General features: G+C 46.7%; 1 protein-coding gene across 4 annotated transcripts in view; it reads right to left on the bottom strand.

Annotated features, from left to right (window-relative positions):
- LOC139559567 (uncharacterized) overlaps positions 1–12,111 on the bottom strand; it is a 137,040-nt gene that overhangs the window by 39,894 nt on the left and 85,035 nt on the right. The gene's annotated exons all lie outside the window — the stretch shown is intronic.

The raw sequence follows: 12,111 nt of genomic DNA, 5'->3' as shown, positions 1-12,111 counted from the left end.
CAGCTAATAGGCCTTTGGTTCTTCTCCACTCAGATATGTTTAAACATGCAGGGGACTTTACCTTTTAGTGCTCCTCACATTAAATGACCAGAGTAAAAGGCCCTTTTGCTGGAGCTGCAGTTTATACTACAGACAAATACGCTGCTCCCGTGACTCAATCTTTCTGGGAGAGAGCACAGAGCAATACAGTGGTTAGCTAGTCAGTCACAGGTCTGCGTCGCTGACGCACACTCCATTTTCTTACACTTCACAGTCGCTTGGCAAACTGGTGTATACCACACACGGACCATCAACTCAAGTGACAAGATCAAGGGGGGTGGGGAGAAAGACATCTATATTTTTGCCATACATACACAAAACTGACGTGCCCATTCAGCAGAGCAGCTATCTACACCTTGCTATTGCTCGGGAAAATCTGATAAACACTGGGGCTCAGACAGAATAACATTGTAAGAAGTGTTTTGTGACAGTAACAATGATAACCAGCACTTCAGCCAGACAACATCGGGACTACATCAAATAAACAAGGAGTAAGATAGTCTATATCCGCCTACATCAGAGCAAGACCAAATGTTAGATAAGGATGTTATCCTTCACAACAAAACACAGGACAAATGTTCAATTGTAATGTATTAATCCAATCGATGAATTACGGTAGAAGATAATGTTTGCCATCACTTTAAACATTGGACTAACACCAGAATTGTGTCCTATGTTTCCTCGAACATAAGGAGAATGTAGCGGTAGCCACCACAATTGACCTCAATCAAGCGCCATCATGTCCACTGCTATAAGTCATCAAGCTCATTTCTACAGTACAAACCTCCAAGTGCTGGGCCCTTGAGAGTAAACTGCTCGCTGGTCATTCACCTGCTCTTTGATCCTCAGGCCCAACGACCACCTTCTCCTAGCAGTTATCTGCTTATGACACCTGATTTAGGATCCAAGTACTATCACTGACATGTTTGAGTAGGGGCCAGGAGTTTTTCCTGACCACATGAACTCATGTTTTCCTCATCAGGGCATGTGGTCAGGAACAACTCCGGTCCCTAGGGGCCCTCGTGTGTGTGGGTGTGGTGTCCCGAGGGATTGGCCGGGCACGATGTCAGCAAAAATAATATTGTATGCTCCGTAGGGCTATGAATAATAAAGACATATTCTTTGTATTCTAATAATGAGTTAAAGAAAGAACAAACCGTGTATATTACAGGATATAAAATGTACATTTCCGTCTCCTAAGGCAGCGAAACACGAAACTCAGCATGCTTACGCCCACAGAGACTCCGGGGCCTGGGCCTGCCTACTGAAGGGGAAACTGTGCCAATGAATCAACATTACATATCAGTTTATTTGCCATGACGACGAATCAACCATCTGGGACACTGGGCACCAGAAGGCAAAGACTCAGACCATCCCACAAAACATTCATATTACTAATGACACCCAAAATTAGCTAAGTTCTATTCAAGTGAGCCAAAATAAAAACTATCAGCCTACCCACACAGATGCAGAGAAACTATCTCTCTCTCTCTCTCTCATTAACATACACAACAAACACTCACTGTAACAGTTGTCTATATGTCGATGTTCTGCTTGAAGGCAATCATAAATCTCAGAGCTATGTTACACAAGAGCTGTGATGCAGGCGCGTGCACCACACACAAACACACAGAGAGAGACACAGCTGTAGGAGTGAAAGGGGGGAGGCGTGATGGCGATGGTAAAGTAGTCATTATCAGCTTTCCTCTCACCATGTAGTCAAGCGGGCAACTGAAATCATTCATCATGTCCACTGGAGATCGATGGAGTAGGCGAGAGGGAAAGAGAGAGGGAGCGACAGCTCCAAATAATATGAGGACAGGATGCCAAGGCAACAATAATCACACATCACTTGAAACTCCTGGCTCTGGCCTTTCTAGAGAGCTGTGGTGAAGCACCATGGGTGGACACAGGCTCAATACTTTGTGTCTCTCTGATACAGTGCTCCCCACCAGGCCTTGGTAATTGCGCTCAGGAGAGAATCAAACCCCTCCGCTGTGCTCTGCTCAAACCCCTCCGCTGTGCTCGGCTCAAACCCCTCCATTGTGCTCTGCTCAAACCCCTCCATTGTGCTCTGCTCAAACCCCTCCATTGTGCTCTGCTCAAACCCCTCCATTATGCTCTGCTCAAACCCCTCCATTGTGCTCTGCTCAAACCCCTCCATTATGCTCTGCTCAAACCCCTCCATTGTGTTCTGCTCAAACCCCTCCATTGTGCTCTGCTCAAACCCCTCCATTGTGCTCTGCTCAAACCCCTCCATTATGCTCTGCTCAAACCCCTCCATTGTGTTCTGCTCAAACCCCTCCATTGTGCTCTGCTCAAACCCCTCCGCTGTGCTCTGCTCAAACCCCTCCATTATGCTCTGCTCAAACCCCTCCATTGTGTTCTGCTCAAACCCCTCCATTGTGCTCTGCTCAAACCCCTCCGCTGTGCTCTGCTCAAATGCACTTCAAAGAGAAACACCTTCAACTCGCCATCTTCCCCCTCACCTCACTGGAGATAACAGAAGATACTTTTCCCCCCAGACTACTAAACTGCTTTTTAGTGTTCAACGGTTAAATTACGAACACCGTGATTGGTCAGGGCACCTGGGCAAAGCGTGGTGATTGGTTCAAACAGGCCACATTGACGGGAGATTAGTGTAAAGGGGAAGTGAAGTGACAGCCAGCTGGAGTTAATTAGGGGTGGCTGTAGTTTAAACAGGTTTATCTGTGACATCACACTGAGACAGGAGGACAAGGAGCTGAGGATAGAGGGAGGAGGAGGTATGGGAGTGAAAGAAGGATAAAAAGAGAAGAGGTGACTAGTCCTAGTAAAAGAGATTCTGAAAGGGGGACATAGGTTATGAATTCCATGAAATGAAACAAAAAGGAAAATGAAAAGAGAGAAGAGGACAGGGATAGTGAGTTTCAGACTCACTGCACGGTAGGCTACAGTAATAACGCTAGGAGAGGAGAGGGCCGAGAGATGGGGGGCTAGGACCTGTCTTATTTGGGTAGGAGGCCTTCTGTTTCTCCGAAGTGGTGGGAGTAAGGAGAGTCATTAAAAAAGTGTCTAGCTGGCTAAAGTGCACGCACTGGTTGAAAATAGCCTGAATACAATCTGCATCCGTTTAGTAAGAGTCCATCACACAAGCACTTCTAGTGGATGAGGCTAAGGGAAGAGAACAGCAAGGGAGGGAGAGAAGGCTGGAGAGTGGGAGAAATGTAGGCATATTAGTAGCCTAATACAGAGAGATATATTGGGGGAGAGTGAGAGAGATAGAGAGAGAAACGGCGAGAGAGAGGGAGGGAGAGAGGCTTGGCTATCTGACTGGCAGACTAACTGGACATCCCAGCACCACTCTAATACTGCAGGACCAGGCAACAAAGGGTTAACATAGCGTGCCTACAGGATGAATGAGTCCTCCACTACATTACTGCCACACTTAGAGAGACAGGATATATATTACGTACTGTATTTACCTCATAAATGGATGGGCCTCTACGTTAACGCTGTAATGAGTAGGAGGAAGTGAACAGTCCCCAGGGACACATGGGACACTGACTGACTGATGGGTATTACTGAGAGAACACTATAAATGGACAGAATCGGTATGACTAGTACACACGACTGGCCATAGAAAGGGACGCAGAAAGGGAAAAGAGAGGACGAGAGCGGGAGAGCGGAAGTGGAAATGCACGAGGGAGAGATGAGAGAGAGGGTGACACAGGTTGAACGCAAATAAAGAAAAAGTGAGAGAGGGAGTTGGTCTGGGGAGTTAGAGAGAGGGAGTTGGTCTGGGGAGTCAGAGAGAGGGAGTTGGTCTGGGGAGTCAGAGAGAGGGAGTTGGTCTGGGGAGTCAGAGAGAGGGAGTTGGTCTGGGGAGTCAGAGAGAGGGAGTTGGTCTGGGGAGTCAGAGATAGGGAGTTGGTCTGGGGAGTCAGAGAGAGGGAGTTGGTCTGGGGAGTCAGAGAGAGGGAGTTGGTCTGGGGAGTCAGAGAGAGGGAGTTGGTCTGGGGAGTCAGAGAGAGGGAGTTGGTCTGGGGAGTCAGAGAGAGGGAGTTGGTCTGGGGAGTCAGAGAGAGGGAGTTGGTCTGGGGAGTCAGAGAGAGGGAGTTGGTCTGGGGAGTCAGAGAGAGGGAGTTGGTCTGGGGAGTCAGAGAGAGGGAGTTGGTCTGGGGAGTCAGAGAGAGGGAGTTGGTCTGGGGAGTCAGAGAGAGGGAGTTGGTATGGGGAGTCAGAGAGAGGGAGTTGGTCTGGGGAGTCAGAGAGAGGGAGTTGGTCTGGGGAGTCAGAGAGAGGGAGTTGGTCTGGGGAGTCAGAGAGAGGGAGTTGGTCTGGGGAGTCAGAGAGAGGGAGTTGGTATGGGGAGTCAGAGAGAGGGAGTTGGTCTGGGGAGTCAGAGAGAGGGAGTTGGTCTGGGGAGTCAGAGAGAGGGAGTTGGTCTGGGGAGTCAGAGAGAGGGAGGTAGTGAGCAAGAGAAAGAGAGAGAAAAATGGAGAGATAGAGAGTCTGAGAGTAATGTTTCCAGCAGTGATTTTACTGTCTATTGAAGCAGAAAGCGCTGAACTTTAGATGAAATATTAATAAAGAGGAGAGAAATGGGGAGAAAAATAAAATGATAAAAAAGGAGGATAATATTAATCACCTCTATTTTAATTAGGACTTCTTCAGAGGATGAGGAACTTATTTAGCAATACCAATTATTGGAATTATTGCTAATTACTTCATTGTTTTGTTATCGTCACTATCACTATTACTTTTGTAATTGCAACTGAGCAACGATGCCCAACTAAATTGGTCAAACTTAGTTAAAAATCAAACACCCAACTTTTTCTATTCTGGTTAGAGACAGTTTGCGCTGTTCTGTGAAGGGATTAGTAAACAGCATTGTACGAGATGTTCAGTTTCTTGGCAATATCTCGCAGGGAATAGCCTTCATTTCTCAGAACAAGAATAGACTGATGAGTTTCAGAAGAGTTTCTGGCTTTTTGAGCTTGTAATCGAACCCACAAATGCTGATGCTCCAGATACTCAACTAGTCTAAAGGCGGCCCGTTTTATTGCTTTTTTAATCAGAACAACCGTTTTCAGCTGTGCTAACATAATTGCAAAAGGGTTTTCTAATGATCAATTAGCCTTTTAAAATGCTAAACTTGGATTAGCTAACACAACTTGCCATTGGAACACAGGAGTGATGTTTGCTGATAATGGGCCTCTGTACGCCTATGTAGATATTCCATTAAAAATCTGCCGTTTCCAGCTACAAAAGTCATTTACAACATTAACAATGTCTACACTGTGTTTCTGATCAATTTGATGTTATTTGAATGGACAAAAAAATTGTGCTTTTCTTTGAAAAACAAGGATATTTCTAAGTGACCCCACACTTCTGAACGGTAGTGTATATATTTTTTTTAATTGAACCTTTATTTAACTATGCAAGTCAGTTAAGAACAAATTCTTATTTACAATGACGGCCTACCCCGGACGACGTAGGGCTAATTGTGCCCCGCCTTATGGGACTCCCAATCACGGAAGGATGTGATTCAGCCTTGATTCGTACTAGGGAGTGTAGTGACGTCTCTTGCAGTGAGATGCATTGCCTTAGACCGCTGTGCCACTCGGGAGCCATAAAAAAAATAACTACGGAATGAAATGTTGCCTATTCACATGTCATATGTTGCCTGACAACAATATTTTATATTTTATATGAATAAATACATGCTGTGTTAATTTTGGCATGTTTACCTGCCTACATACCATAGATCGCAAGCCCATAATAAGTCAATAGGGCTAACTGGCTAGCTACTAGTACTGTTAGCTAGCCAGATAGCCACGAAGAATTGTTAGCTAGCTACCCACGAAGAATGGACATTATATTGCATAAAACAAGTATTAGGTCATTTTTGCCTATTTAACTAGCTGTCAAGCTAGATTATTACAATTCACGTATCTAGCTGATAATTATGAAGTAAAACGTTTGCTTTGTGTATATCTTGGTTCGTCTCTATTGTTGCCATTGTCCTGGCTGGAAGAAGGTTCAGTGAATGGGGAGGTGAAGCGTGAGGTAATACAGTAATACAACAAATTTATTGTTTTATGCGTTCTCCACACTCTCGTCCTCGCAAGAACGTACTCAAGAGAACGTGGACGGAGAATGCAGTCGGAGCATGAGAGTGCGGAGCACGGTAGTATGCATATTGAGAAACACCTGAGTGTACAAAACATTAACAGACTGACCAGGTGAATCCAGGTGAAAGGTATGATCCCTTATTGATGTCACTTGTTAAATCCACTTCAATCATTGTAGATGAAGGGGAGAAGACAGGTTAAAGAAGGATTTTTAAGCCTTGAGACAATTGAGACATGGATTGTGTATGTGTGCCATTCAGAAGGTGAATGGGCAAGACAAAAGATTGAAGTGCCTTTGAACGGGTTATGGTAGTAGGTGCCAGGCGCACCAGTTTGTGTCAAGAAATGCAACGTTGCTTGGTTTTTCACACAACAGTTTCCCATGTGTATCAAGAATGGTCCACCACCCAAAGGACATCCAGCCAACTTGACACAACTGTGGGAAGCATTGGAGTCAACACGGGCCAGCATCACTGTGGAATGTTTTCAACACCTTGTAGAGTCCATGCCCCAACAAATTGAGGCTGTTCTGAGGGCAAAGGGGGGGTGCAACTCAATATTAGGAAGGTGTTCTTAATGTTTTGTACACTCAGTGTAGTTGTGTTCAGTAGAGTGCAGACTAGATTATGAAGGGCAGAGAGAGGGCGATCTCATATTCTGATGAGCTCTGTGAGTTCTTCAAGGCCTTGGAGGAAGAGTCAAAGGTCAAATACACTCTTGCCTCTGTGGGGTTTCCCTCACATTTTCCTGCCATGACCCAGGCCTTCTCTCCTCTCTACTGGCTTCTTCTTGGCATTAGAGGCAGTGTTCATCATAGCCTGTCCAGATGTATGTGCTTTAGTCAACTGACGAGGGTCAGAGTTGGCACATACAGATCTGGCATGGCCATAGTGTTCCAGGCCTTCTCTCCTCTCCTGAGCGACTGCGTAGCAACTGAGGCCAGCTCCCCTGCCCACATATCCAATCCTAACAGTCTAATGGCTGTGTTAATTCACCAATAACTACTTCACATCATCACTCGTCTTTGAGCCACTGAAACAGCTGGACGGGAGCCCTGCAAACAGAAGGCATTGAGAGCCACAGCAGAACAGCCTTCATTTGCCGATTAATTTGCTAGCTTCATATTTGACTGTATAATCTACTGTATACACTTTGAAGTGGTGAGCATTTGTTTAACAACGCAAGCATTCAGGGGGGATGTTGATGTGGATTCATGCACTATGTATTACCAGCATAAATGTGGAAGCAGGGTTCCAGCCAAGCTCATACATAAGAGATGAGAGAGGGCAGACAGGCGATTTCACCTCTACTACTGTTGTCGCTGGCAGAAGGTTTTCTTTGACATCCCTGGCACATTTCCACGTCTTCCTATTTGAGCAGCAGACCCCAGGGAAGTGCTCGGTTGGACATGGACCCCAGGGAACGTCTTTGGTTGGACATGGTCAGGCAGCCACTCAAACCCCCCTGCTGAAACCCCACAGAGGCAAGAGTGGCAAATGCAAAAGTTCCACCAACTACACACGTCCCCTTGGGGTGTTCCATTTTTCGAGTTAGGTTCTATTTGAACCCTACCTCCTCCTCCTCCACCACCACCACCCACTCCTCTCTAAATCTACCCCCTGCCAGTGACAGTGCCCACGTGAGCCAGCCAGCAGCATCCCCACACGAGCCGTGGATGGGTAAACCCCCCCGTGGCTCTCACAGTCCAGCAGCTACATTCATATGTGCAGACAGAGAGAGAGAGAGACAGAGAGACAGAGAGAGAGACAGAGACAGAGAGAGAGAGAGAGAGAGAGAGAGAGAGAGAGAGAGAGAGAGAGAGAGAGAGAGAGAGAGAGAGAGAGAGAGAGAGAGAGAGAGACAGACAGACAGACAGACAGACAGACAGACAGACAGACAGACAGACAGACAGACAGACAGACAGACAGACAGACAGACAGACAGACAGACAGACAGAGAGAGCCCAGCCGCGAACGTTCCCATTAGCATGGAAATCACTTCTCTCTCCTTTTCCGCTCTGCCTTCCGTCCACTGATGGCTCGGCACAAAAATAATGGCTTTAACTCCTTGTATTCTGCGTGAGGGCACACTGCCACGTTTGATGACAAGGAAGGCAACAACAACAAAAACGGATGCCATTTCCCTTCAGCTCGTGCTCTCGAAGACGGATAGACACGGAGGCGCTTCTTGATGGATTTCATTTCAACACTGGTGACGAGACAACGATGATGGCCCAAGGTTGTTCCTCCTGAAAACTAGAACAAATGGCTGCTGCTGGCTTTAATGATGTTTCAAACTCTCCCCTCTTCCGATTAATTCGTATTTTCAAGAAGTCCTGAACGTCTCAGAATGTACTCGTGGGCTTCCATAGCCACAGTGGCATGTATGCCTATTCTACCTTGTGTTGTAGCGATTACATTGTGAGATTAATATCTCCCCACAGGCTCTTTGCTGCATGGGGTCTGTGGAGGAAAAAGCTCATCTAGGAGACTGCTGTTAGCGTATTCCTCTAAGGGACTGGAGCTGGATTGCTGTTGCTCTAACCAGTACCCAGTCTGAGTGTTCACCGCCCAGGCCTATAATCACAACAAACAGCCTGTACCCAGGAGGCAGTGGCGCTTGCGACCTTACCGACCCCATGTCTCCCTCCCTCACAACCCTGTGGGCATAACTACGAAGGAAGGGTAGTGCAGGCAGGCATTGCCCAAGAGGAGCATATCCAGGCAGCACCATACCACACCACAAACTGTGGCAATGCCATCCCGGGCCTAATTGTGCATTGTGATACGATGGAGCGATTTCAGGAACGTTTTCATGGCCCACTGTTAACTATAGCACCCAGAGGGCTTCTCTATCAGAGGGGAGCCATGTGTGTATACTCTGTGTGTGTGTGTGTGTGTGTGTGTGTGTGTGTGTGTGTGTGTGTGTGTGTGTGTGTGTGTGTGTGTGTGTGTGTGTGTGTGTGTGTGTGTGTGTGTGTGTGTGTGTGTGTGTGTGTGTGTGTGTGTGTGTGTGTGTGTGTGTGTGTGTGAGTGCATGCTTATTTGCATTCTCTCAGCCGACCCAATCAGCTGTATCAGTCCATAAATCATCCTCCCAGGACATACAGTACAGCAGGCAGCCACGTCTCCACGGTCACATGACAAGGCCCATCCACGCTTCAAAGCCCCAGAGCCCTGCAGCCTAGCCTGAACCAGAGATAGGACTAGCGACGTTTCAATGCACTGTTTCCACAAGCAGAATGAGATGAAATGATTACGGCTCACATGATTGCAGCTGTCCTTATGGCTGGGACGAGGCAGTTCATGGCTTAACTCTTATTCCCTCCTTCTCCTTCTCTCCTCTTCCCATCCTTCCCCCCCATCCCTCCTTCACGCTCAGTGAACTTGCACTCCGGACTCATTTTCATGCATTCAAACGAGCATCTCATGTCTTTATCATGTCATGCACAGGGAAAACAGTGATAACTAAAGTCTCAGTGTGGGAGGCGCCCACTGGGAAAACGTATAGAGAAGCGGAAAGTGGGTGGTCACATTGGAAAGACGCAGAGAGAGAGATGGTAAGCAGTCGGACACATTGGGAGAATGAAGGGTAGAGATGGGCGTTGTGTGATGCAGAAGAATATGGGAAGAGGGTAGTCACATAGAAAAGGATGAACGTCTCCTCAGATCATTATGGCTTCCTAAACATACATTAATCAGCTTCTTTGGCTCAGATTACATATTCAATGCCATACGACATGGCCTGCTCAAGCATATGATGAGGCGGTCGAATCACAAATGCCTTTTCAATGTCATATTGAGCAAAACATTAGATGCAATGTTGCATAGAGCATATAGTTGCTACTTGCTATTGTATATCACTGATGGGATGGAAATGTTACCAATGGTTACCACTACCAGTCTAGTCAATAATGGAGTTGCTATATGTGATGTTTACTGATGTGGATACATTTTGTCTGTGCTTACTGACCATATGACTAAATGACAGTTCCCTGAACATGGTGTTTGAAATAGCAGCACTCAAAACTCAAGAGTGGCTCCCAACGCAGTACTAGTGTTATACACTCAATCTCTGTGGTCAGACATTTTACAGTACTGTACGAACAAGCCACAAGCGTTACTGAAACCATTCTGGAGCATTCTGTGGCCCTCATCAAGCTTGGGTACTAAATTTAATTTACGGTGTAATAGGAGAATAACTGTTGGTTAATAAATGCAGTTTTATGGTCTGACTGGAGTGTACTGTGAAGGATTTTAAGGACAGAGGGGAGACATCCCGCATGGACACTTCTGTTTAACAATCAGAGAGAGTGATTGGCTCTCTGTGGTGCTCTAAAACAGGCACAGATGGGGAGTGTGAAAGGACAGTGTGAAGGGGGTGACTGGGGACAGTGGGAGTGTGTGGGATAGCGACAAAGGGAGAGATAGTGGGGTGATTAATGGAGAGAGAGAGAGAGAGAGAGAGAGAGAGAGAGAGAGAGGGAGATGGAAAGGGAAGGGAAGGATTGGGTAGAGGCAGTGAAAGGGAGAGAGAGAAGAAAAGAGCGAGACAGAAAGCAGGAGGTGGGGTTGGCCCTGAAGTGAGATGACAAAGCTTGTCACCTTTTGCTTCCCTGTCTCCTCTCAGCTTGACAAACTGCCAAACATCCGTGTGTGATGCAGCGTGTTAAAGGAAACAGCAGATTCAATACATGTAGATATTCTTCTTTAATGATTTCCACAATAAAATATTCTAGCCAGTGAACCATATTTTAGATAAAGGGTGTGTGCACATGCATGTGGCTGTGTGTCAAGAGGAGAAAGAGGGGAGATCAAGACTGAGCAAGACAGATGTTATACCTGTGAGAAATTATATTGATTGGACATGATTTCCAAAGGCACACACCTGTCTAAATGAGGTCCCACAATTGACAGTGCATGTCAGAGCAAAAACCAAGCCTTGAGGTCGAAGGAAATGTCTGTAGCGCTCCAAGACAGGATTATGTCAAGGCACAGATCTGAGGAAGGGTACCTTAAAAATGTATGCAGCATGGAATGTCCCCAAGAAGGGCCTTGGTCAGGGAGGTGACCAAGAAACAGATGGTCACAATGACAGAGCTCCAGAGTTTCTCTGTGGAGATGGGAGAACCTTACAGAAGGACAACCATCTCTGCAGCACTCCACCAATCAGGCCATTATGGTAGAGTGGCCAGACGGAAGCCACTCCTCAGTAAAAGGCACATGACAGCCCGCTTGGAGTTTGCCAAAAGGCACCTAAAAGACTCTCAGACCATGAGAAACAAGATTGTCTGGTCTGATGAAACCAAGATTGAACTCTTCGGCCTGAATGCCAAGCGTCACGTCTGGAGGAAACCTGGCACCATCCAAACAGTGAAGCATGGTTGTGGCAGCATAATTTCTGTGGGTATGTTTTTTTAAGCGGCAGGGACTGGGAGACTAGTCAGGATCGAGGGAAAGATGAACAGAACAAAGTACAGAGAGATCCTCAATGAAAACCTGCCCCAGAGTGCTAAAGACCTCAGACTGGGGCGAAGGTTCACCGTCCAACAGGACAACGACCCAAAGCACACAACCAGGACAAAGCAGGAGTGGCTTCAGGACAGAACTCAGACTTGAACCCGATTGCAAAGGCTAGCTTTTTCAAACAGAAATTTTCATCCTGCAGCACTAATTCCAAAAAGTTTTGGGACACTGTAAAGTCCATGGAGAATTAGAGCACCTCCTCTCAGCTGCCCACTGCTAGGAAACACTGTCACCACCGATAAATCCACAATAATCAAGAATTTCAATAAGCATTTCTCTACGGCTGGCCACGCTTTCCACCTGGATACCCCAACCCCGGCCAACAGCTCTGCACCCCTGCAGCAACTGGCCCAAGCCCCCCCCCCCCGCTTCTCCTTCACCCAAATCCAGACAGCTGATATCCTGAAAGAGCTGCAGAATCTGGTTCCCTA

The sequence above is a fragment of the Salvelinus alpinus genome, chromosome 30, assembly GCF_045679555.1.
Source record: "Salvelinus alpinus chromosome 30, SLU_Salpinus.1, whole genome shotgun sequence".
In the NCBI taxonomy this organism is placed as follows: Eukaryota; Metazoa; Chordata; class Actinopteri; order Salmoniformes; family Salmonidae; genus Salvelinus; species Salvelinus alpinus.
Note: the sequence above shows the minus strand (reverse complement) of the source record. Positions and strands in the feature narration are given on the sequence as shown.